Below are 26,334 nucleotides of genomic sequence, written 5' to 3'. Positions count from 1 at the left end.
TCCATAGATTGACGATATCAAAGGCTTATCTATATAAAACAGGTAACTCTTAAAGCTAGCCGTCTCCAGTTTGGCGCACATTTGACTGGAGATCATCTCACAGAAATGATGCCTACCAGGCTCTAGCTGAGACCCCTCAGAGAAAAGGCTTTGTTGAAGAAGAAAGCAACCCAAGGATTAGAGGGCTTCTTGGAGTCATACTTGCACCTGCAGGAGAGCAGATGGAGGAAGGAAATTCCAGGATTAACTTTTAAAAGAAAGTTTCACATTTTTTTCTTAAATGGTTTTCCAGAGTCAAAATCCTTTTGGAAGACCACAGTCTGCCTCCACTGCTAAGGAAAACCAGCATGTGTCCTTTCCTGTCCTGGGTGGGAGGGGAGCAGGAGCTGACATGATCCACTGAGCAGATCCTACTGCAGTGGAGAGGGAGAACAGAAGAAGGGACCAGCCTAACAGGACACTTGCACACAAGCCAGACCCCGCAAAGGCCTCCGGTAAGATTTTGTGCAGCGTGATGCCGGGAGAGCAAGAAAAGAATAGAAAAACATTAAAATGAAACTGGAACTCTTAAATGTTTATTCTCTTTTTGGGTTTTGGTGGGAAGGGAGATTCTGTGAGCTGCAAAATAGCCGAGCCGACTGGGTTTGCAGCAGGAGGGGTAGCGAACGCCAGGCAGCTACCAACTTCTCTGAGGTCTTCAAGCTACCTGCTGGGTTCAGGCGGCAGTGAGGAGTCTGGACGGTATGCAGTTCTGGGGGCAGGTGGAGGGGCTGGAAAGACAAGCCTGAAAGAAAGGTCACCTGTGCGAGATGCGATAGCTTTGGACCTAGCTGTGTCCTTCAGGAGTCCTCACAGGTTGTTCTAGGGACGAGGAGGGTCACAGCCAAAGCGGTGTCGCTTAATGAGATAGCAGAGGGGGAAGTGACACGTGAATCGTCAGAAAAGGATCATTATGGAAAGGACAAAGGAGGCCGAAATTAAATGCTCAATTTGGACAAGCGGGGGTCTTAGTTCCGTTATTTGTGCTGCGGTCCTCCTGGAAGCCTTCCGGGAGAGCGCCCCTTCCCCAAAGGCCCCAGGTAGGCCTGGCTGGACCTCAGGCGGCCTCGGCTCAGCCCGTTCTTGGCTGTTAGGGGACGTGGCTTCCGCAGTCGAGCCAGGGGCTTGTCGGCCACGGGGGCGGCAGTGACCCGAGCGCGGTGGAGGTGGCGCGGATTCCAGACCCGAGGGAACCGAGGGCATCGCAGAGCGTCTGCGGCGGCTGCCTCCGCCCAGGGGCACTTTGGCCAATCTGGTGTCCCCGGGCTTCAGTGGCTGCGTTCCTTCGGGAAGGGAAGGGGCGTCAGGTGCCAGCGTCCGCCTGCAGGTGCGGGGCGGCGCGCTGGGCTCGCGGGCCGCGTTCTCGTCGCCGCCCGGGTCCCGGGTCTCTGGCGTGCTCTCCGGGCCCGCTGTAGTCGGGTTCCTGACGACTCAGCGCCCACTGCCTTCGGCTTCGCATTTTTAATTTCCCCGAACCCGCCTTCCCTGAGCCCGAAGCCGCTTCTCCGCATTTTCCCAGCACAGCCGCCACTTTGCGCCACAGGCAAAGTCACGGGAACTCCATCCTTTCACTCCTCAGCACCCCGGCCGGACCCCACGCCCTCCCGGCCAGCGCGGAAAGACCTGGCGGGGGATTAGAGACCGGGTTCTGACCGGGTGCTCCCTGCGCGGGCAGGCAGTCCCGCCGAGCTGTCGCCGAGCCCCGTCCTCTCCGCGGACCCCGTTTCGGGACTCCGCTCTTAGGTCTCCTCGCTGATTTTCCGCTTGTGGGTGACTTTCTTTTCTCCTGTGTGTTAAAAGGTGAGCGGTGATGCCAGCGTTAACGTTAGAGGAAAGGTAGGAGGGGCTGAGAGTCTCGGTCGCCGGTGAAGCCACAGGTAGGTGAGTGGCGAGCCTGCGGCGACACGGAGGACTCCCCGCCCGAACAGGACAAGTGTCGGCATTCAGGGTCGCCTCCCCCTTTCTAACCTGCGTTCCATCAGGTCGTGCGTTACCGAGGCCACCTTGGTCCACTACCTCTGTAGTGCTGACCCGCGACAGAGTGAAAACAATTCACATGGTAAATTTGCCATTTACTCGCCATATTAATACCTTAGAGAATAATGGTTCGAGGTGCGGGGGGGGGGGGGGGGGCGGTCTGCCCCAGTAACCTCAACAACTCTGAGGAGTAGGAAGTAATCCTTGGGGAAGAGCTTATCCCTTTACATCTTGCTGCGAATCAACAGAATTCGAGTTCAAGTGAGTGGGGTAGGTAGCTAGAAATGTCACGCAGAGCAGGTCCCCTACAAGCAAAGACGATGTAGAGGAGTCATTACCTCACGGCTGCAAGCTGGAGATCATGGGGCGGGGGAGGATTCTGAAACACATTTGAACTAAGAAGTGAAGAAAGGAAATTGTGAATAACTCCTTTCCAACAGTGATCACTTTAATGGATTGCATAATTGCTTGCAAGCCAAAGATGGGAAATGTATGTGACTTAAATGACGAACCCTACAAAGTGTTTTGTAAACTGAGGATATTTCATCTTCTCTCCTTTCAATGCAACTGTAGGAGAACATGGAAGTTGGGGTCAAAAGAAATCAGTTCAGATCCTGTGTGACTTAATGCTTTGTGACCCCAAGGGGAAGACTCAGAGATTCTGCTTTCATCTGCTAAACAGGATTGTTGGGCAAATTAGATGATATAAAGTCCTGTGTACACTGGGAGCAGCTCTTCCTAAATATAATTGTCACCACTAAAATTATTATTCGTGACAATATTTGTGTAGCAATTTTGCTGCTGGTTGAATAGGCACTCAATAATATTTTTTATAATAGAGAAAAGATCCTACTTCATAAATAATAGTGTCTAAGTCTTGTAGTCACACTTCCTGTTTTATCGGATTGACAGTAATTCACAAATTCAAATATTAGCATTTCTTTGTTCTGATCTGTTCCATTTAAGAATAATAGAAAAATTTGCATACTGCCTTATAAAGAAGTTGGTTACCATCTGTAATCAAATTTATAATGGATGAAAACAAAACAAAAGACAGAATAGGGATCTTAGTAGGACTGCACAGAGAACTCCTTGTCTTTTTAAATCTATTCTGGTTTAGGATGTTTTCATATTTGTATTGTCATTCTCAAGTCAGCATCTAGTCCTCCTAGGGTGCAAAGGTGCTTTGGAATGTCAGAAATAAAGTAAAAGCTTTTTTTTTTTTTTGGTCCAGAAATCCTTACATCCCAGGGGTCAATGGTGAAAAGGGAGCATAATTAAATAGTAAGTAAGTTAGTATTGCTCTCATTCCACTCTCAGGGACCATATAATGGGATTTACATGACAAAGGTTGAATTTACATGATAAAGAAGTCCTTTAGGTATTTTATAACTAAATCCTCTTAGGCAAAGACCTGCTCAGACTTGCCTGTGCTCACTAAATGCTATTTATAAAGTTTTCCAATTACATAACACACAGAGTGCACTGGGATGTGACAGATGTTTGGAGCACATCTCAAAGGACCTGGAGTGGGAGTGTGTGGGGGAGGGGTGCAGCTGGGAGGGACCATGGACAAAAAAGCTCTCACATGAGAGTGGGGGGGCAGTGTGCTGTGGTCACCAACACAGTGGCTGTTGCATCACTGTGACTGTCCTAGTGATGAAAAAGAGATGGAATATGGAAGATCTTGGGCTGGATAGGAATCAGTTCCTGAATCCCTAAAGGGCAGAGTCCTTAGCATGCTGAAGAGGTTAGGAGAGAAAAGGAATGGGCTACTATGAATGAGCCATTGGACCCTGGGCGGGAATTTAGTGTGACGCAGGGGACCAATAAGAAAAAAGAATAACAAAGTTCAAAAGAAACTCAGTGTGTCTTTTGTGGCAGCTGCAGAATTTCCAGTGTAGGAAGTGATCTGGGGCAGCCAGCTCTAAGAGCATTTGCCTGGAAGCTCATTTGCAGGGCATACATCTTGGTTTCCTGTAGATTGCACATTGATTTGGAGTGGGTGGTGGTTATTTAGGAGATGGGGTGTCTGCAGTGCCCCTCCCAACTGCTCGGATTGAGGAGAGGAAGGAGAAAGGGTAACTATAAATTAGGTTCTCCAGAGAAACAGATGTAAGTAGATATAGGATATATAGCATATATATGTATGTATGTATATGTATATATATATATATATATATATATATATATGCAAGTATATATAGTGAGATTACTTATAATGAGATTTCTTATAAGGAATGGTTCACATGGTAGGGAGGCCTGAGAACCAGGAGTACCAATGATGTAGACCTCAGTCCAAGGGCCATGCAAGATCAGCTTCAGTGTTGGGGGTGGGGAGAGAGAGGATAAAGAAGAAGACATCTCGATTTTTTGGTTTTTCCAGACAGCATCTCTGTTGTTGCTTAGGCTGATCTTGAACTCTTGGGTTCAATTGATCCTCTCACCTTAGCCTCCCTAAGGCCTGGGACTACAGGTGTGGGCCACCGTGACTGGCACCTCCTTCTTTTTGTTTTATTCAGTCCCTCAATGGTTTGATGATGCTCACCCACACTAAGGAGACACACCCAGAAATATTGTTTAACCAGATACCTGGGCATCCTGTGTCCCAGGCAAGTTGACACATAAAATTAACCAGATAGTAACTGCAAAACAATGGAGTTTTAGTATAAGGACTCATTACTTTCCACAGAAACCCAGCACCCTCCACAGACGCCATAAAAGAATCCTGATCAGTGTGCAGAGCAGTCGTCCTGTGTGTCTTCCCTGGAGGGAACTTGGAGCCTCCCATCTGCTCCAGTCAGTCACTGCTATTAGGAGCACCCTGTGTCCTCTGCTGCCATCTTCCCTCCTGGTCTCTGTGTGGCCCATTCATATCCCTTTAAAATGCCTACTGCTCCAATTTAGCCATGAGGTCAAATTAGGAGCTTTGTCCCTCACAGATGGCAGGGGAGTCACTCTGGAAGACTGTACTAAGCACTGTCCAGGATAGGCTGGGGCAGAGCTCAGAGGCAGAGCATTTCCCTAGCAGCTGTGAGCCCTGGGTTCCATCCCAAGCAGGGCAACAACAAACTCTCTGGAGCTGCTCCTACAGCACAGTCCTGCAGGAGGGACCTCCATAGAAGGAGGTGGGACTTCCCCACCAAAGACACTGTTTTCTATTCTGAGAATGAGCTCAGAGCAGGAGCAAGGAGGACCAGGAAGTGTGCTCAAATGTTCAGCAACTCCTGAGTATGTGGCTAGAAAACTGCCCCAGAGGATGTGAGGAACATTGTCCACCTGCAAGGACAGCCTCCGTTTTTAGCCTCTCTGGCTGGTCATCAAGCCTCCGTTTGAATACAATAATTGCAGTTCCTCGCAGGTACTGGCATAGCATTACACACTTTCTCTGCAGAATCCCCCATTTTCACAACTCCTCACCGGTGAGGTGAAGCATGCAGTTTACAGATGAATCATCTATTCTTGTGAGACACACTAGCCCAAAGCTTAAGTGGGCTTAAAACCACCACTGTTTTATTTTTTTCAGATCCTGTGGGTCAGGGATGCAGGTAGGGCCCCACAGCTTATTAGTATAGGCATCTGACTGTCTCTCTTGTGATGTCCATTGGAGAAGCTATTGGGGGCTGGAGGATCCAAAATGGCCTCACTCACAGGTTGGGGCCTCAGTAATGGCCATGGTCTGGGGTTCTGGGTTTCCCCTGGGAAGTGTCTCTCTTGTCCCTGTTCTCCTTTTACTCTTTCTCCCCAGGGTCTCTCATCCTTCAGTAGTTTAGCCCAACCTTCTTTACATGGTGGCTGTCTTCTAAGAGGGCAAATACAGGACTTTCTTGAGAGGGAGATCAAAATATCCCACCACAAATATATTTCTTTGGCATATTTTGAATTGGTTATTCAAAGAAACTGCAGTCCTCTGCAGATGTAGGAATGCCTCTGAAAAGCTTTTTGTTTGTGAAAAGAAATTTACATCTGTCCATGTTAAATACAGATGCAGGCTAACACTTTTCTCTTTGATGTCTTCCTATCTGCCCAGGAATGATATTTTCACAGGAAGAAGAAATTGGGGTCTCACACCTTGTCCAGGCAGAGATGATGGTCCTCTGATGACTGTTACCTGGGAGACACCCTTTGTGCACCTTGCAAGCTTCCATTCAGCTCCCATAGCTTCTTCCCACCCCCACCTCCCAGCAGGTGCACATCCCTATTTCTTTCAGTAGCTTAAAATGCTACAACTGCAACTATCTAGCCCACTTTTGAGTCTCATATTGTATGTGTGGCTTCCATGGCACAGAATAAAATTTGTTATGTTTGGTTTTTTTCCTGTTAATCTAGTGTTAGTTTACTTCATACACAAAGATGATCACATCTTCAGAGGAAAAATAAAAAGTTAAAAACTTCCTCAGTGGTGCACACCTGAAATCCCAGCTACTCAGGAGGCTAAGGCAAGAGGATGGTAAATTCAAGGTCACCCTGGGCAGTTTAGCGAGAACCTGTTTAAAAAAAAAAATCTCCACATGTACTAATCACATAGGGCTACTTCTGCAGTCATGGGCAGAAGCAAGCCATAAGGTCAGCTCATATTTATGGGGAGGAGAAATGAACTCTCCCTCAGGATGGTTGGAAATGTTGCCCTCTGTCTTTGTAGACCATCTATCCAAAGATGTGCTCATTACATATGCCAGACAGAGTTGGACACACAAACATCCATGCTTGAAATTGTCTCAAGTTTCCAGTAACAGCCCAGCCATTTTGGGGGCATTTTTTACTTGTTAGGTTTGTTTGTTTCGTATTTAGCTGAAATATGCTTCTGGATCTAGGGTGATAATCTGAGTTTAGACTCCTTAAACATTCCTACAGCTATGCCATGGACTATTTTCAACAATTGGCCATGGTGGTTCTGGTAAAAGACTTCAGTGTTAAAGGACACTTATATACCCTTTTCTGCTATAAAGTGGTTTTGCACTGGGCTGGTCCCAGGGGACAGAGAAAAATGTCACAAAGATTCACAGTGCAAACCCTTGGATACTTGATGGACCAATCCCACACAAAATGGCAGTGCTTATAGCTCCAAATGACTTTTCCTCCTTATCTCTCACTCATTTGAATATGCCTCTCCCCAACTATTTTAATTCTTTTCTGCCTGGATTCATTGGATGAATTATTCAAGAAAGGACTTTCACTGAGTTGCACCTTCCTCATTTTGTAGTTGATGGGTTGTCTGCTGAGAAACACTCTGGAAGGCTTTGAACCATCAGATTTCTCATCAGTGAATTCTTGGAGCTTGAACTTTTCTGGTAAACTGAATATTTAGGACTAAGTATTTTAGCCCTTGTTGGAAAAATCTCAGAAAATATGTTAATTTCTTGCTTTTGTAACTACAGTAGATGAAACATGTTTGAATTTTGTTTCACAAGTGAATATCCCTCCAATATATGTCGGCTTCCTGACTGTTATTTTCTCAGGCATCTCTGGTATGACTGATTGCCAAAGCTGAGTGTGCAGATATTGGGAGGTGGCTTTGTTGACAAAGTTGGGTAGTTTTAGTATAACTCCCCCCACCCCTTTTTTTTTCTTGATAAAATTGAAGGCAGACTCTCTTTTCAAAGTGTACTATCTACCTGGTGATTTTACTATGAACTTTAGCAAATTCTTTCAACCATGTGAAGGGAAACTATTTTGTCATTGTAATTGTGGTGCATTTTGCCTCCTTTTGTCTGGTTCAAGAGGAAATAACTGATTAATATGTGATTGGTCTCCATAGCACACACTGCCAGCCCTTCCTCAGAGGAAGTTCCTGAACAATAGGGGAGGTGAACTTTTATTGGGTTCTGGTTATAACAACTAGGCATGTCTGTCCACACACATTCTGTTTTGAGTTTCCATTTCAGTTCAATCTTCTCTCTCTCACAAATTTCCCCACTAGACTTTTGAAACCTGCAGAAAGATCAGATTTACATACATAACCATAAAAGCAGTTCTAGGGCTGGGTGGCATTTGTATTTGATTTGACAAAGTTTAACTTTGAAAAAGAGTTATTTGATGATATTTATTTTAAAAAGAATACCGATCCAATATAGTGGCATTATTTGTCTAATCCGATATGATGCACATGCCTGGTCCAACTTAAATGTACACTCAGAAAGTGTGGTAACTAAAGATGCTGTGTAGTTATAAAAGCTAGAAACCTTTCTGTGGTTAAAGCAACAACAACAACAACTTAGTGTAGACAGTGTGGACGTTTCATCAAATCAGTGTCCGCAGCTGTGTCAGTTGCTTCTCGTGTTTGCTCTTCACAGTTCCTTCCACTCATTTCATGCATTTACTTCCCATGCTTTGAAAGACCAAGTATGTGGCAGGCACAGGCCAGAGATCTGAAAACGAATAGCTCTGTGGCCCTTCCCCTTTGAAGACAGACATTTTAGGGTAGTGGTAACGAGTGGTGAACACCCTGAGGCCCACAGAGGCCTGGGGAGGGCTTTAGAGGGCATGTGTCCAATCTCTAGGAAAGAGTTGAAGCTCTGAGACACCAGATTCAAAATAGGCGTGAGGGCCAGACAAGGGCATGGAATAGGGGATTCCTCATGAAGAGGCAGAAAGAATGCAGCCTGTTGGAATAACTGCCAACAGGTGGGCAAAGCTGAAGACCCGTTCTCCTGAGGATGGTTGTCACACCCAGGAGTTAGGGCTCTTTTCTGCAGGGTAGACAGTGGGAGCCCCAAAGGGTTTTAAGCCTGTTTAATTACAGGGATGGTGACAATGAAGAGGAAGATTAAGGTGAGAGTGTGTTGAAGCAGAAACAGAGAGGCAAATAAGACAGGAGGCAAAGGCCCCTACCAGAGCCTGGGAGGCACTCTCTGGGTTGAGCTGTTCCCTGTTAGTTGTGTCTCCTTGAAACAAGACACCTAACTGCTCTGGGCTTCCAGGGAGATGGCCATAGGATCCATTTTATGAAATTGTTGGGATACTTCAATGATTTAACACATGTAGAGCATCTGGCTCTGTGTCCAGAAGTTGGTGACACCATCAGATATGAACTCACAAAGCTTGCTCTGGTGGTCCAGTAGAGAAAGGTTTAGGAAGAGGGGCCAATGAGAAGGTGTTTGAAGTTCACAAGATGAGGGAGCTTTGGGTCAGTGGTGAAATTAAAGGACTGATTCAAAAGACCTTTGGAAGTTTAACTCTTTAGGACTTGAAGGATAGGATGAACAGATAGGATGTGAGGAGAGAGAGGAATCAGTCAAGGGTGATGTCCCAGATTGTTGGCTCGGGGGTTTGAGGAAGTGAGGTATAATAACAAGGGGAGAAGAGGTGGAAGGAAGGGGTGGGGTGTCGGTCAGCATTTTGTCACTGTGACCAATATTCCTGACAAGTACAATTTAGAGGAGGAAAAGTTTATTTTGGCTCAGGGTTTCAGAGGTCTCAGTCCACGTTGGCTGACCACCACTCTGGTCTGAGGTAAGTGGAGCATCATGGAGCAAGGGCATGGCAGAGGAAAGCTGCCCAGCTTGCGGCATCCAGGAAGCAGAGACAGGTGACAGGGACAACGTAAAACCTCAAAGTCATACCCCTGTGACCAGCCACACCCTACCTGCCAAAAGTCTTCCCTCAGTACACTAGTACTTTCAAATCATCAACGTATTAAATGGACTAATTCGCTGATTATATTACAGCTCCCATAACCTAATGATGAGCTTTTGGGGGATACCACATGGCCAAACCGTAAGAGGTGGGGAGTAGTGGGCTCAGTTTGACATGATGAATCTGGGGTGTCTGTGGGACACCAAAGTGGAAAAGCCTGGGTGGATCTGTGGACCAGCCCCAGGAACAAGGATTTAGACTCATGATGATATGAGTAGTAGGGAAGCCATGGGAGTGGACCAGCTGGTGCAGAAAGGAAGAGCATGAAGGACAGAAGGCCACGCGGGAACCTATGGAGATCCAGGACTGAGAACTCTGGACCTCCCTCTCCTGGGATGATGCTGACTTTGTAAGGAGTGGGAAGCTGTTCTTGTGTTGGACTGATCCACCAGGAGGCCAGCAGGCTGGAAGGGAAAATGACTACTGGTGACAGGAAGGAAGAAAGAACCTGAAGGTGACAGAAAGGTGGATAGGGACGATAGGAGAGGAGACGGTCTTTCCTCCCGTCATGGGTTTGAGTCTCGGGCTTCTACAACGAACATCATGTTAACTAAAGAAGAAAATACCTTTACTTAATCTAAGTTACACAACACAGGAGCTCTGACATGTGAGAATGAAGACCTGAAAAAAACATTTAATGCTGAGTGTTTTTAATAGTTTTAATAAGATGTGGAGAGAGATAATAGGCAAAGAGAATCATCTAATGGTAGTAAACTGGGAAACTTGGCGAGCCCCCCTGCCCGCCACGTGCTCTGATTCTTCTCTTTGTCAATAGAGATAATGATATTCCTTTCCTTTGGGTGTAGGGAGGGCTCCTCTCAGTGAGGGCCTTATGACCTGCTTCAGGGGAGACCTTTCTGTTTCTGATGTTTCCTCAAACTTGTTCATCTTAAGTGTAGTCTGAGGTAGTGTGACCTCAACCCCACCGTCGCAGAAGTTGACAGAGCCGCTGTAGAAATGTTCCCAGGCAGGAGGGAGCACTGGCCAAGTGGTGACTACCTGATCATGGGCGTTGGCTTGATGGTGAACAGCAATGGGGACAAGGAGCTGGATGCAGCTGGAGGGCAGCTGCTTCTCGGTGACTGCTGTTTATCGAGCACTTCCTGTGCATCCCAGGTGGTGCCAAGCCTCTCAGATTGACCTGTTAATCCTCGCGGCAACGTTCAGAAGTGGGCACTATTGTTGTTATCCACATTTTACCAATTAAGAACCAGTTGGAAAGGGATGACCTGTCCAGTTCCACGTAATCAGCTGGCAGCAATAGGCTGTGAAGAATCCAGATGTGGCCACCTCGAGAAGCTGAGGTTGTTCTCTGGAGCATACGGGTCAATGTTTCTTCAGGAAATGAAGCATGTTCAAGCTGAGTAATGTGAGGTGGTTTAATAAAGGGACCATTTTTAAAGGTGTGAGTAGGGTATAGCGGAGCCAAAAGAAATAGCATAGGACAAGGGGCAAGAAACCAAGAGGCACTATGGTAGCTTTCAGGCCTGGTGGGTAAGGGAAGAGGGCAAGGGTGGGATCCTGGAAGGGATGGTGACGGAGCCATAGTCTTTGGAGGTGGCCAGCCTGACATGACCCAGCAGGCTCCAGGGAATCTGAGGCATAATTTCCTACCTTTGCAGCCTCCAGCCTCCAGAACCTCCTTAGTGGCCAAAGTCAATAAGAAGCCAAAGGCAAGGGGCCTGCCTTAGGGCATGGACCTGGGGGATCCAGGTGAAGAGTGAACACAAAGATCAGGTGGAAACTTCCAGCACAATTGCGCCAGGGAAGCTGGATTGAGAGAAGTTGAGCAGAAAGTTTGGGCTGGGGCCATGATGGAACAAGCCTGGTTATACCACACAGAGCTGTGGACCAGGATGCGTAACTCTAGGACCACCCAGGAGAGCCAGCCCCGGGCATCACCACGGCCCATTTTGCATCACAGAGCATGTTCAGCATCTCCCCCCAATTCCAGAGTTCAGAGGACCAACCATAAAATAAACACCACACTCGGCAGATGAGCTCCCTCCTGCAGAAGCTCAACCTGCCCCCAGGATACTGCCTGACACTTGTTGAAAAAATTCAGTCTGATTTTCCAGGGTGTTCCCTGCAGTCAAGTGCAAGGTGACTATTATGATTTGGATATGAAATATCCCCTGAAAAGTTCATGTGTTGTAATTATGATATCCAATGTAGCAATGTCCGTAAGTAAAATGATTAGATTATGAGTGGATTAATCCATCTGATGGATTACTAATTTGAATGGACTACTGGGTGGTAACTGTAGGCAGATAGGGTGGGCTGGAAGAAGGAAGTCATTGGGGCTGTGCCCTGGGGGATTATAGTATATTATTGTCCCTGTCTCCTTGCTTTCTCTTTTTCTGCTTCTTCTACTTCACCCTTCTGCCCTCAGGCTCAGAGCAGTGGAGTTGGCCCACAGTGGAATGAACCACTGAAACCTTGAGCCCAAATAACCTTTTTTCTCCCTGAAGTTGTTTTTGTCAGGTAATCTGCTCACAGTGATGATGAGCTGACTGGCACACTGACTGTTTGGCACTGGGTGATGATGTGGAGAATATTCAGAGAGGTTCTCTCTTCTTTCAAGACAAAAGAGAGATGTGCATGTTCTTATGAGTGTGAGAGTATATGTGTGATGTGTGTAGAGAGAATGAATGAATGATAAGTGGCCTGGAAGTGAGGATGAAGTGAGGGTCAGAGCCAGCCTGCACTCCTGGACAGGGTCCACAGGGCACATTTTTTGGCAGCACTTCATTCCTGTGAGACCCACACATTGTGACTTGGTCCTGCACAGCTGGTTGAGAGAAGGACAGGTTGTGAACCCCTTGTAGAATAAGAGTGTGGAGATAGTACCTGGGTTTCCAAATGCACCACGGATCCTGGAGATTGTCACAGGGACAATCCTTGTGCAATGTTTTGTGTGTGGTGCCTTCTGCAATTTTCTTAGGCCTGCTTCCCAGGAGCACCTGAAAAAGTAATATTCTTGAGTTCTAAGCTGGGTAGCTCTGAAGTCCATTCATTCATTTGTTTGTGAAAATCAATAGGAAGGAGGGTTTATTCAGGTCTTCCAATGAACAAAAGCTAAATCAAGTGGGAAATAATCATGAAGACATTATTTTTCATGGGGTGGGATTTAGGGATGAAAAATTCTCAGTTATTGGCCATCAGCATTGTCTTTGATGTCCCCGAACAGATTCTACACCATGGCACCCGAGCCCCCCAATTGCTCCTGGGATTGTTAATCTGATTTTTTTTTTGTTTTGTTTTATTTTGCTTTTCTGTAAAGTTTGCTCTGGCTACCAGAAGACTCAATACCAATCATTATGTTAGTTTTTCTAACGTTTGGAATAGATTTCCTCTTTTTCTCGTTTTTGGTTTCACCTTTTATTCTATGGCATCATTATTTCGGTTTGTGAGTTTTATGGTAGGGACACTCCAAGCCTGTTTGGAGACAGGCAGAGGACAAATTAATATAAATAAAACAGAATGAAGAGCTTAAGATGTAAATACCATGCTGATCCCTGACCTACCCCCATGAGGCTTGGTTGCTGTGATATTACCTATCAAATAAAGTCATAAATAAAGAGAGTGGTTATGAAGGAACATTGTGGCAAGTAATGGTCCCATCTTTATGTTTTACCAATTGTATTAGTCTGCTCATTAAAAAATACCCCCAGAAAGGATGGCTTATACAACAGAAATTTATTTTCTCATGGTTCTGGAGGCTGGACATTCAAGAGAATGGTTTCTGGGGAGGGCTCTCTTGGTTGGTTTCTGGGGAGGGCTCTCTTCCCAGCTTGCTGACAGCTGTGTCCTTATGTGGCAAAGAGAGTGAGAGAGGGGCTGGCGTTTCTTACAAGAGACAAATCCTACTGAATCAGGGCCCCAACCTTTAGGACCTCATTGAACTATGATTACTTTCTTGGAGGCTTCACCTCCAAATACAGCCACATTGGGAGTTTGGGCTTTGCCATAAGAATTTTTGGGGTGAGGCACACACAGACAGTCCACAACACTAACCAAACTGGTTTGAATACTGGCTCCCATAAAATGTGCTGTATTCTTTGAGTCTGGTTTTCAGCATCATTGAAACTTTATCTCTTCTGTGTTCAGATCTCATTCCTGAATTGCTTTGTGATATGTATGTTGTTTGCTTTCTGAGTACCCCACTAGGATGGGGGAAAGCCAAATTTTTGTCTATTTTATCTTTAGAATAATACCTGGCGCACAGTAGGACCCAATAAATAGTCACTGAATAAAGGAAGGAATGAAGGTATGGATTTTCAAGTTAAGAAAAAAGAAGAAGCAGAAGAAAGAGAAGGAGAAGGGGAAGGAGAAGAGGAAGGAGGAGGAGGAGGAGGAGGAGATCCAATTACTAGTATTTTTAAAAGGGAGGAAATCCTGAGTTTTCTCAAGAGTGATTAGTTTCCAGGCCATCCCACAAAAGGTTTGCAGATTCAAAGCACAGAGCCTTTCAGAACACCCTTGTTCCTTTTTTCTGGTCAGTTTTAATCTAAGTATTCAGCTGGGCTCAAAGCTCATCATATTAGGTGGAAGAGTTAAAGGACATTCTACGGAATAAGAAATATATGTTTTTTTCTTATTTTTGGTGTATTTGATGGTTTTTACCATGATGATATTTGAAACCCAATATACTAGAAATTGTTTCTATAGTTATTGAAATATTCAACTAATTAAGCTGTCCTTCCATTACCATTTAGGAATTGTGGTGTAGCCACAGCAGCGTGTATTTAACAGTTTCCAAAAACTCTTAAAAGTAATTCCATAAACAACTGTTATTTTGGCATATGATAACTATAGGAAATTAATACCTAAAAATATTGTTAAAGGTGGCTGGGGCCAGCACAGAAGAAAACACGAACACTTTATTTCAAATTAGCCTCTTTTTTTGTACGGCCAAGTCAGCATCAGTGGAGAGGAAAATTCTACTCTGACTTCATTCATACCATTATTTTAATACAGATGGAAGTTGAGAGCGACTCTGGAACCAATTAACCCACGTTCCTCTTTGTCCTTTCCAGTGCGATAGGTGCTGATTAGTCAACGTTACTGAACTGAATTCATGAAGCATTCCTGAGGTGTGCACAGCCACGCTGAACGTCATCAGGAGTACCAGAAGGATTTGGAGGTAGAATCTCTGCTGCTCTCTGGTTTGTGGCCTCTCTGAGGAGGTGTTAGTACCAGTGAAAGGGCTGTAGATGGTGGAGTAGAACGAGCCTGTGCTGTTCATGGAGTGGAGCTGCTCTGCCCAGGGCTGTCTTCCCTCTTTGCACTCACTCCCTTGGTGGTGATGTCAACGAAGGCTTTTTAATAGCTTCATATAAAGTCTTTATGCTGTTGATTCTCAAATGCATGTTTTCTACCTGGAGTCTTCCCACGTGCATCCCAAATTTGCACGTTTGCAGTCTCTCACCGAACCTCCAGGACCAAGCACCGTCTTCCTGTCACCACCCCTCAGGCTCTCCAGGCCAGAAACCTGAGAGCATTTTAATTTCTCCCTTTCTTTTACCTCCCATATGCAATTTATCCCAAATTTTATAGGCTGCACTTCTTTAACCTCCCAAACAATTTCACCTATCTCCACACTGGTTGGAATCACTACTGTTGGAGTTTCAAGATGGCAGAAGAAGGTGACCTTCTTCTTTCAAGAAGATTACATTCCTGGCCGCTCCATGGCAGGAAACCAAGAGAGCATACAGGCAGCTTCTCAGCAAGGGGGGTGAAAAAATGGGGCGCTTTGCTGGGATTTAATACTGGACATTCAAAGCAGATCAGGGACTCAGGAGGTTGGATATGATAAAATAAGAAGAAATCCCTCGTTCTACTGTCAGAGGCACCAGCCAGAGCCATCCCTCCATGAGCAAAGTGGAGGGATGAGGGAATGAAAGAAACTCCCATTTTTAGGCAGCCTGAGGCCTATCTGGGTGCGGAGAGATCAGAGATCAAAGACACTGCTCAACTAAACTGAAAAGTACGCTGCACAACATCCTTGTGCAGGAAAGAAGCCACATCTCTCCTGGCTGCCAGGGAGAATGGAGGAAGGAACCATTTTGCAGCCGCACTGCAGGTACCAGCAGCTGAGGGAGCTGATTGCCAGCAAGCCTGAGTTTGGCCCAAAACACAGACCTGGCAAACCTACATGACATGACATATGGTGTGCCTAAGTGACCAGGAGAATCAAACATGGAGAAGGGTTTACACAGAAAAATAATGGTCATGGAAACCCACCTGGCTCCCCCACTCCCTCTCCAATCTGGCTGCTTGCAGAACCGACTGGGAGAGACGCCCCTGGCTGGGAATTTGAAAAGGGAAAGGACCCATGTGATTAAGTTTGGAGATTATATGGGGTCTTCAGGTGATGAAGGGGACTAAGAATTGGAACCCAGGGGAGATTCCTGGGGTTCAGTCTTCCTGAGAAGACAGGCAACTGCTGGGCCCTGGAGGTGTGAAGATTTAAAGTTTCCAGACCAATCACCATTCAATCAAGAACCCGGAGCATACCTAAGCCTAAACCCCACCTCCAGGAGCTCCCCCTGCAGGATTTCCCCTCACACTCCATCAACCCCACCTAACACTGCTGAGAAGGGAAGCTGAGAATCTTTTGAACTACAATGGAAGAAATTCTTCAACTTTTTATTGAGATTTTAAAAAAATTCTTAATTAATTAATTAATTTTTAGTTCTTCTTTTCTCTGTTTGTGACCTGAATGGTTCATGGAACTTACACATATTCATATTTGTTTTTCTCCTCTCTCATGTGTAGTATTTTTGAAGCCAGTTATTTTTTATGGATCAGTATTCTGGGGACTAGGATGTTTGATTAGTATATTTTGACTTTGTTTTGTATTCTTTTATTTTTAATTTTTTAAATTTTTACTTTATATATATTTTTTTCTCTCACTTATCTGCTTCCCTTGATTCTCTTTCTCTCTTTCCTTCTGGTAACAGCTGATCTCCATTGTTCTCTCACTCTTCTTCCTTGAACCATGACTACCTCTCACTGCATGGCACTAGCAGCCTTCTAACTGGTCTCCTGGCCAATCTGTTCTCTTCTCAGCAGCTGGCGACGGAAACATAAACCCCATTCTATTACTCATTTAAAATCTTTCATCATTGTCCTCACCTGGGGTAAAACCACTCACAGGTGGAGATGTGCGAACGCATGTGAGAACAGGTCAAATCTAAGTTATGTCTGTAGCTAGTTAACCGTGTAATACTGAGGGTAGTCTCCTGCTGTTGATATTGTACTACACTTACATAAGGTGTGACCTCTGGGGGGAGTAAGTGAAGGACTGATGGAAATCTATGTGATAGAAATCTATGTACTAATTTTGCGATTTCATAGGAGTCTATAATTAGTTAAGAATAACAGTTTTTAAAACAGCTGATTGAATAGAAAGAAACCCCTTCATTAACTTCCCATGACAGCAAATCCAACTCCTTACCACGGCCTGCAGAAATTATCATGTACTGTGTGGACTCCTGCCAACCTCATTTCCAGTCCTACCCAGTGTCATTTGCATATCCCAGTTACTCTTCCCCAGCTACACTGGATTCCTGGCAGTTCCTAAAACAACACAAATGCCTTTCTGCTCCAGGACATTTGTATATGCTGTCCCATCTGTCTGGAGGGCGATTCCCAGGGATAGGTGTTCCTCATTCTTTACAGAAGTCTCCTGACAACTGATACATTCTGGGACCCCACTGGGCTCTTAATAGAACTGCTTGTGGTCTGTAAGAGGTGTTTTAGTATTCATTGGTACTTATATTCTAATGAGAGCAAGAGAAAATGAACAAATTGTGTCTATTTTATTTATGAATGTATTCTTGTTCACAAATACAGTACAGGGCTGGGGTTGTGGCTCAGTGGCAGAGCGCTTGCCTGGCACATGTGAGGCACTGGGTTCAATCCTCAGCACCACATAAAAATGACTAAACAAAATAAAGATATTATGTCCATGTATAACTAAAAAATAAAAAATATATATAGTGCAAACAAGTGAATATGCTTTGGGGTCCCAGAAAATGGGGACATCATTGTCAAAATAGCTTTAAGAATATTTCATTTGAAGGCCTGTTAAAACTTGAATTAACAAAAGGTATTGGTAAAATGTTGGGGTGTGCGTGCATGTCTATATGTTTGCACAATTAGGATTCTGTCTTCAAAATAGAAATATATCTCATGGATATGTACAATTTCATTTCATGTTTTGTCTACTTTGAAATTCTGCCATCTGTTATAAAACCAATTGCAGAAGCTACAGCATGGTCTAAGTCTTTTTAAGTTCCCACCAATAACCTTTGAAATTATTTGGACTAATTTTGATATTTTCATGTAGAATAAAGGAGGGAGATGAGGTGCTGCATTTAGGCTAGTTTATCTAAAATACTCAATGTTTTATTCTTATTAAATATGTAAATTCTCAATTTTAAAAAATTTGAAAAATACATAAAGATAAAAACAAAAAGAAACAACCTAGTTATCTCATTATTCACATTTGTATTATCATATAAAGGACATTTTCTACAAATATTTCCTTATTAAATTTAGAAACATACTATATATGAAATATTATATCCTCACTTTAAAATTGAGCATAAACAAGCAATTTTACATTAGTAGGTGTTATTTGAAACCCATTTTGAAGGAATAGGTGCCAGAATTTATTTTACCATTCTCCCAGAGTGTGGATACATTCCAATTTATTATTATTTTCCTTGAAATGTATGCTACTTTTTTCTAGCTTTTACAAATTTGCAACTAACAAATATCTCTGTCTACAAGTGCTTCTCTTATTTGCTTAGAATAGCTTCCTAGAAGGGGAATTACAGAATCAAACGATATTAACATTATTACAGCTCTTGATAACATATGGTCTGATTGTTTTCCAGAAAAACAAATGCATCTCCCTCTCTGCCTCTATATTACAGAGCTTCTTTGGCATTCTGCCTTCCTTTAGACTGAAATCTGTGTGAATCAGGCCCATCTTGGATTTGTTCCAAGAGATATCTTACTAAAGTACAGGAATTGCCTCTCTCTGGGGTGGTCTTGCATCAAAAATGACCCTGAAGAATGGCTACCCAAAGACAGTTTGATCTTAAGTCTCCTGCACATCTATTTCTTCTTTATTTTAGGGAGAGGTGTTAGTATTCAGGTCTGTTTTCTTGAGCTATGAGTGGGAGAGAAAAGTAGAGGGGGCTGGTGAGTTTAAATTCGCAGAGCATTTCTTCATATCAGTGGAAAATTACAATTTTTGAATAGATACCCATATTTTGGCTGGCCCCATGGTGCTTGAAGAATTTAGGGCATGATTAAAAGAGATGAAAGGAAACAGTGTCAAAAGACCTAGAAAATCTAGTGTGGTGAGCCTGAAAACGGATTTCAAGCTTTGTGACCGGCCTAGTTGCAGCTGTACTCCCTGTCATATTCGGGCCACTGGGAAACTACATGTGGAAGCCAGCACTGACATTTAAGGAAGATTTTTTTTTTTTAATGTGACAACAAGAGAAAAATTGGAATTCCAACAGTCTGACAAGTTTTCTGGAAAAACCGTCATTTTTGTTCTTAATGGGGTAGGAGATGACTCCTCTGAGCCCAGTGGATATTTTTGGCTTGTCCATCTGTGTTTTGAGTATTTAATTCCAAAATCCTCTTGACTGAACACAGTGAGGAATTGTTCACAGGTTTGATTGTGGAGCCAGACAGTGAATTAACAAGGAAACAATGTCTTGCGTGCGTGTGCGTGTGTGTGTGTGTGTGTGTGTGTAGGGAATGTTGGTGCAGAATTATTTATTCTGTGGACAGGGAATCCAATCAGTACACCTAGGTTGCAAGTTCCCTCTTGGGCCTCCTTAGAGCCTGCGTGGTCACTGGTGAGGAGTCCTGGTCACCCCAGGGCAGCTAGACTCTGCATTAACACGCCTATCTGCAGAGCAGCAGCTCCCTGTGTTTCCTGTTGTTCCAGGGCTTGCACAGCTAACAGAGATCCCAATCTGGGCTGGCCTTTGAAGGCGGCTTGGGTGTTAACTAATTACTAGGCAAATGGACTATTACTTCTAAGAGGTTTTTTTTTTTTTAAACAGCATGTTTGTTGATAGTATGATTAGGCTATTTATAGGAATCTTTAAAGCACTTGTCTGAGTATCTTTCTGTAAAAGCAGAGATAAAATGAGTAGGGATGGCAGAGGGGAACAGCAGCCAGGGGAAGCTCTTTAGGTGAGAACAAGGTCCTAAGAGGGTGGGCATGCCCCAGGAAGACCAGAAAAACAACTGTTGCTGAACAGATCATCCAACTCATCTTCACCAGCAATCTCAAGCTGGAGGCTGCCTGTCATGAGAGAATCCAGGTTAATGGGAGAAAATGGTTCAGCCCAAACTCACCTCCTCCTGTGGGGACTCTCGTGGAGATGACTTATGATTACCGTCCTGCAGCATGATGACTTTCTTCTTAGCAGAGAACTCAAATTATGCTTCGTGAGCCAGCCATGGCTTGACTTACAATGCCAGGTGTGGACTGCTAAAGTGGATCCTTCCGGTGGGGACAGAGGGGGCATGTGTGGCTCACAGGAGGCAGGAGGGGCAGGGTGTTCTGAGTGCCTGCAGGAAGCCCTTGGTGGTGCCGGTTGCAAACATGCCTTCTGTCCAGCAGTCAGTAGTTTGCTCTAGGCCCGGCTCACACCGGACAAGCTCTCAGTAAAGGTCCCTTGGCGAGACCTGGCATAAAGATGCACTTTCCAAACCACATAGCTGGCCTAACCCATGAGTGGAGAGGAGGAGACTAGCAGGGCCTTTGCTGATCATGTGATTAACACTTGAAAACTATAGCTTCTTTTTCTTTAGTTTTCTTTATTTTTATTTGTCCTAATTACTTATATGCTGGGAGCCATTAGCCAAGTGGGTATGACAATTTCCTTGCCAGCGTACCCCATGTTGCAGTGACATTGAATGTAGGTGACCTTGCTCAAAGACCAAGGCGGATTAGGGTGTTCCCGGTTAAGATAATCGGGTTTAGGGCGTTCCCGGTTTAGGTTCCAGGTTTAAGGTTTAAGATTATTCCCGCTGGGAATAGGGCATATCCTGCTGCCTGAGTTCCCCTTGAGTTCTCACGGGATTCAGACAGTATTTTTTGGGAGACAGATGCCCAGTGGAGGTGGATTTGGGCAGAGAACGTGGATTTGGGCAGAGAACGTGGATTTCCCCAGAACGTGACTGTAGACGGCTGGTGTGAGTTCGGGAATAAAGAGTTGCTGTTTGAGTCTACAAGCTGTGTGGTGGCTCGTGATTGTGTGCCCAGCCAGACTGCGGCATTTGTGCCCAGCCAGACTGTGGCACTTATACATGACAGTAAAATGCATTTTGACCCATCGTAGAGACATGGAGCATAACTTATTCTTTTGGTGGTTCATGATGTGGAATCACAATGCTCATGTAATCATATATGCACATAGGGTAATAATGTCCAACACATTCTGCTATTTTTCCTCCCGCTACCCCCTTCCCACTCTATACTCCTTCCAGCCAATCCAAAGTACCTCTATTCTTCCCTAGTCACCCTCCCCTTATTGTGAATTAACATCTGCATATCAGAGAAATCATTCAGCCTTTGGTTTTTTGGGAGGGGATTGACTTATTTCACTTAGCATGATATTCTCCAGCTCCATCTATTTACAGGCAAATGCCATACTTTCAGTCTTCTTTAAGGCTGAGTAATATTCCATTGTGTGTATATACCACACTTTCTTATCCATTTATCTGTTGAAGGGCATCTAGGTTGTTTCCATAGTTTGACTATTGTGAATTGAGCTACTATAAACACTGATGTTACTGTGTTGCTGTAATATGCAACTGGGATAGCTGGTCAAATGGTGGTTTCATTCCGAGTTTTCTGAGGAATCTCCATACTGTTTTCCAGAGCAGATGCCCAGTGTGATGTCCTTCTGAGTCTTTGTGGCTCTCCATCCAGTTTGTAGACAACCGACCATCTTTCCACGTGGGTTGCCTTTATAAGGTATGCCACCTGCACCAGCTCTGTGAAGTGCCTCCCTGGTAAGGAGACTACCCTAGGTGGAAAGATGGTAATGAAATTTTACTTCCATTTGGTTCTCTCTGATCTTTTTCTCTATTCTGTTCTCAGATGAAATGAATGATCCCACAACAGAATAGCAGTTGGTACCAGCCTTTTCTCTAGTAACCTTGAATCTTACAGTACACGTGCACGGGGATGTGGTGATAGGTCTTAATTCACAGCAAAGGAAATTACCATTTAAAAATCATGACTCTTACCTGAGATATTTAGCAAACGGTACCCACCACTTAACTGCTCTGGACTGCATCTGTGGACAAAGTCCGATATGATTGCATTCGAGTTCCCATTGAATCATTAACCGGTGACCTGAGGGAACCCATCCACCTTCCTCAGTCTCATATCTAAACAGTCAGGCTCCAGTTATAAGGCCCCACCCAGCTGCTGAGTTGGATGACTTCATCAAGTTAATGGCAGTTCCAACTTTCCCATTTTGTTGTTCCCCTCCTCCCATTAGGGACCTCCCAAGCAGGCTCTTGTCTTCCTGTGAATGGGGAGGCTCTGTAATGGTCAGGGAGCCATGAGTCAAGAGGCCCTTGTTCTTAATCTTTGAGTCTCACTTTGCTGAACAGGGGATTTCCAGTCATGGTCTACATGGCGTAGGCTTCCCCCCATATAGAAATGACCCACCTTCCTGCTTAAGATTCCAAATACATTTATGTTAAAATGTGCTTGAAACAATGTGTTCTGAGGTTGCTTAGAATTGGTTGGATTAAAAAAAAAATGAGAACAAACAAATATGGAAGCACTGAATGGAATAGTTGAAATTCAGCACACAGTTGCCTACCCTAAAAAAGAAATGCATCCTTGTGTCTACACCCTGGGGCAGGCACGCACAGCACAGGCTCATTTCACTAATGACACAGTGACCAAAGGAAGAAGCTGACCTGCCCATTCAAGAACAAGTAGGAGAGGTGGACCTTGCACATTCCAGCTAGGACTCCAACTCAGGTCTTCCCTCTTAGGCCAATTCTCTTTCCAGTGCTCCAACTCAGCTTTCCAAGCTGTATATTTGAGCAATATCATTGTTTATATTTATGCTATGTGTAATCCAAGAGCTGTCCCCATTTTTCTCATGTGTGATCCTGCAGAATAGATACCACCGACACATTTAGAAAGCCTTTCAGAATGATTCGCATTTGGAGAAAGATTCTGCCACAAGACATTCGTACCAGGCAGTCAGAGAATCCACAGCCTCCATTTGTGTCTTATGAAAGTTCTTTTATAAAGCTGAAGAGACCGAAATTCCTGCTTTGTATTTTAAAAAGATTGGTTATGAATGCCGATGGTTGGTTTTCGCCTGTCTTCTTTCTATTTTTGCTGTCTGGTCGGCACAGCCGTGGCCTTTGGAAGCAGCTGGGATATAAATATAAAGTGGGAATGGAGGCCCATTAGCGAAGGGAACAGCTGACGAAGCACAGCTACGCTCTGCAGGGCGGCCCGACCAGCCCGGGCACGTTGGTTTCGGTCTGATTGACTTGTCGGCTTTATGCTGAGCCGGCTTTAATGATTTAAGGGTTGGCATAGGAAGCAGGGTTTCTTGCCATGAGACGATCCATCTCTATTTGTAATCTACGTGGTAATTAAAACCAGACTTTTTGTTGGAGCATCGGCTTCGACAGCATTCTGAAATGTACAATTACGTGATGTGCCCACTTCCAGCTTAGTTTTAAAGGTGCACGTTACGTGTTAGTAAAATGTTTTTTAAAAAATCATTTATGGTTCTATGTCGGTTGATGGGCATCATCCTTGCCAATTTGTAGATGGGTCAGTTCGTGACTATATGTCCTCACCTTGGAAAGGTGCTAGTCTAAAAGCAAGGTGAGCATTTATGATGACATTTGTGATTCCTTTTGCCAATCTTGGCCAAGTTTTGTTTCTATTCTCTTCCTTTGTTTTTGGAGGGGTTGTTTCTTAAACTTCTCAGGAGGGAAGATTACGATTGATCCTTAGTAATAGTCGGCTTACAACTCAAATTATTCACTCTAACGTTTTTCTGTCAGGGAACTAGAAGTCATATGCGTGCACCAAGTAGAAAACTCTCCCCTTATTTTGCTCTCTGCTCACTACAGCAAGCACTGAGGAAGTGTCCACGCACTGACAGCCACCCTGGCATAACAATGGTTGGATGCAGATGTGACCTCAGCTTCTGCAGGAATGCACAGCTCTTTTGCCTGTTCAGCGAACTCCAAATATTTTGTAGGAAAAAAAATACACTTATATATATTTTTTCTATTACAATAATTAAAGGTTGCTTTGGCTTTAAATATCCAGAGAGCACATGACTCAGACTTCTACCTTCCCATGTTTTCCATATGTGCCAGTGTTTAGAACAGTGCGTGGCTCAGTCTAAGTGCTCCGTAAGTACTAGCAACTATTCTTAATTGTCTAGTAATTGTCTTGCTTTGCTGATTCTCTGGGTAGTTAGGAGCATTTTGAATCATGTGGCATTTTTTCAGAGGTTCATGCATCAAAAACCTTCCTGTCACCACTCCAGGCAAACTTGCTCTTCTTTCAGAATTTCCTATCTTGGTACAGGGTACCACCAGTAACGTACACTAGCTTACTCCACTGGCCTCCCACCTGCCACAGGGTCTTTGCATACACTGTTCCTTTTGCTAGAATGTCCTTCATGCTTCTCCCAGTTAACTCCTGCTCTTTATCAAGGACCACACAGCTTAAGCCTCCTTCTGCAGAGATGGCCTGTTGGACCCCCTGAACAGGCAAATCCTATGCACCGCCTGTCTAGCACTTAGCACATTGTGCCATTTTACATTTAATCATGTGATTATTTTTTTGATTAATGTCTACCTCTTCCATCAGGGTATAAGCTCCTGAGAACTGAAGCTTTATTCATTTTTTTTTTTTACCATCATGTTATCCCTAGAACATAGTGTGTTCCTGAATAAACATTAGTTGAAAGAACGGATTAGAAGGTTGTAGCCCATGTGTTGTGTGGAGTGGTTCACCAATTGTTTATAGTTTAATTACAAAAGTGACACAAAGTGTTTGTAATAGATGGTAATAATGTAGAAATATATGTAGTAAGAAATAAAACTGCTCCTGTACCCCATAATCTCCTCTCCCAGAGTATCCACTATTGACACACTATTAACACAAGCTTGGCTTACATTCTTCCAAAGTTTTTTCTCCCTCTATATTTAGTAATCATATCCACTTATATAGTTCCTACAGGAAAACAGGATCATATGTGCATTTTTGTTTGTATGTTTTATTTACCATTTTAGTGGAACTGTCTTTGTAGGTCTGTGCACAGTATCTCATGCTTATTCAAGTGATGATGAAATACTTCAGAAAGGCCTAAGGAAAATAAAGTGAGCACTCTTGAACTTACCACTCAACTTAAAAAAGATAGCAAATTCCCCTCCACCTGAGGTAACCACTACCTTGAATATGGTGGTTTTTTTTATGACCACTGAAGGTTTACATCTATAACCACTGAATAGTCTTTGCATATTTCTAAATTTTATATCAGTGGTCTGCATGTATTTTCTGCCTCCTGATATTTGTACTCAACATTTTGTCAGATTCATTCAAACTGAAACCAGTAGCCTGGGCAAGTTCATTTCCCTCATGCTATAATTAACAATACAGTCTATTGTTATGCATTTGGGTAGCCATTCCTCCTTCTCCTTTTTTGGCTATTTCAATCAATGCAGCTATAAACACTCTTGCATCTGCCTTCTGCACATGGGGGAGAAGATTTCTCCTACTTGGGAGGGCAAGGGCTGAAGGGCACGAAACGCCCATGTCCTTAGACATGGCCAACTCTAGTTCCTGAAGTTCTTTTTTTATTTTTTGCCTACATGGTATCTCATAAAAATACCATACATTCATGTATTTCATAGTATTCCATAAAGATGATGTACACTGATTTATTTATCTGTTCCCTACTGCATATACTGGATTTATCTGGGGGGCTTAAACAACATGAAATGTCACCTCTCTTTAGTCGGATGACCACATCGGTAGGGCACGGGAGGGCTGGGCGGCCCTCTGCAGTACTGGGACTCAGTGGACCCTTCCCATGGAGCTTCAGGAAAGCTTATTCTCAATGGATGGTGGAACAAGGGATTAGGAACCTCTAGTCCTCAGTGGATGCTCAGCAGAGGCAGGCAAAGGGCTCAGGCCCCCAGCTCACATAACCGGCCTAAGCCTGGGAACTGAGTCACAGCGGTAGGCCACAACAGAGAGGCCGAAGGAAACATGCTCCCTTTTGTCTGCACCTGTAAAAACCCCAGTATCAGCTCCTGGGCTGCATTGTCCTGGAAAAGGGGAAACAGATGGCAACTTAATAGGAACCTGATAGCATTGTTTGGGACTGAGCAGGGAGTGTCCTCTGGGGACTGGGAGAGAAGTTTCAGCTAAGAATCACAGCAGCTTAAAGAAGGTGCTTTCTGTGCTACTTCCTCCCTCCCCACCTCGGCCCTAGGAGCTTGGAGCTGGAGAAGAATGCGCACAGGCCTCCACTGTCAGCCTGCTGCCAGGCCTGCCCAAACTCCCCAGGGGCTGTGCCCAAGCACCTTTGGGGTGTGTGTGTGTGTGTGTGTGTGTGTGTGTGT

General features: G+C 44.4%; 1 long non-coding RNA gene across 2 annotated transcripts; it reads left to right on the top strand.

Annotated features, from left to right (window-relative positions):
* The first annotated feature begins 273 nt into the window (after positions 1-273).
* LOC131423992 (uncharacterized) lies at positions 274-26,318 on the top strand. Of its 2 annotated transcripts, none has more exons than XR_009226310.1 (3): positions 274-494; positions 14,691-14,797; positions 21,581-26,318. It is a non-coding gene; the product is annotated as an uncharacterized LOC131423992 (long non-coding RNA). The 2 variants fall into 2 exon arrangements; XR_009226309.1 differs by lacking the exon at positions 274-494 and adding an exon at positions 1,350-1,839.
* Positions 26,319-26,334: the final 16 nt, after the last annotated feature.

This window comes from Marmota monax, unplaced genomic scaffold (genome assembly GCF_021218885.2).
Source record: "Marmota monax isolate L192 unplaced genomic scaffold, Marmota_monax_Labrador192_F-V1.1 WCK01_AAM20220418_F8-fsc00041, whole genome shotgun sequence".
Taxonomy (NCBI): domain Eukaryota; kingdom Metazoa; phylum Chordata; class Mammalia; order Rodentia; family Sciuridae; genus Marmota; species Marmota monax.
The sequence above is the reverse complement of the archived record's forward strand: the minus strand, read 5'-3'. Positions and strand labels throughout refer to the sequence as shown.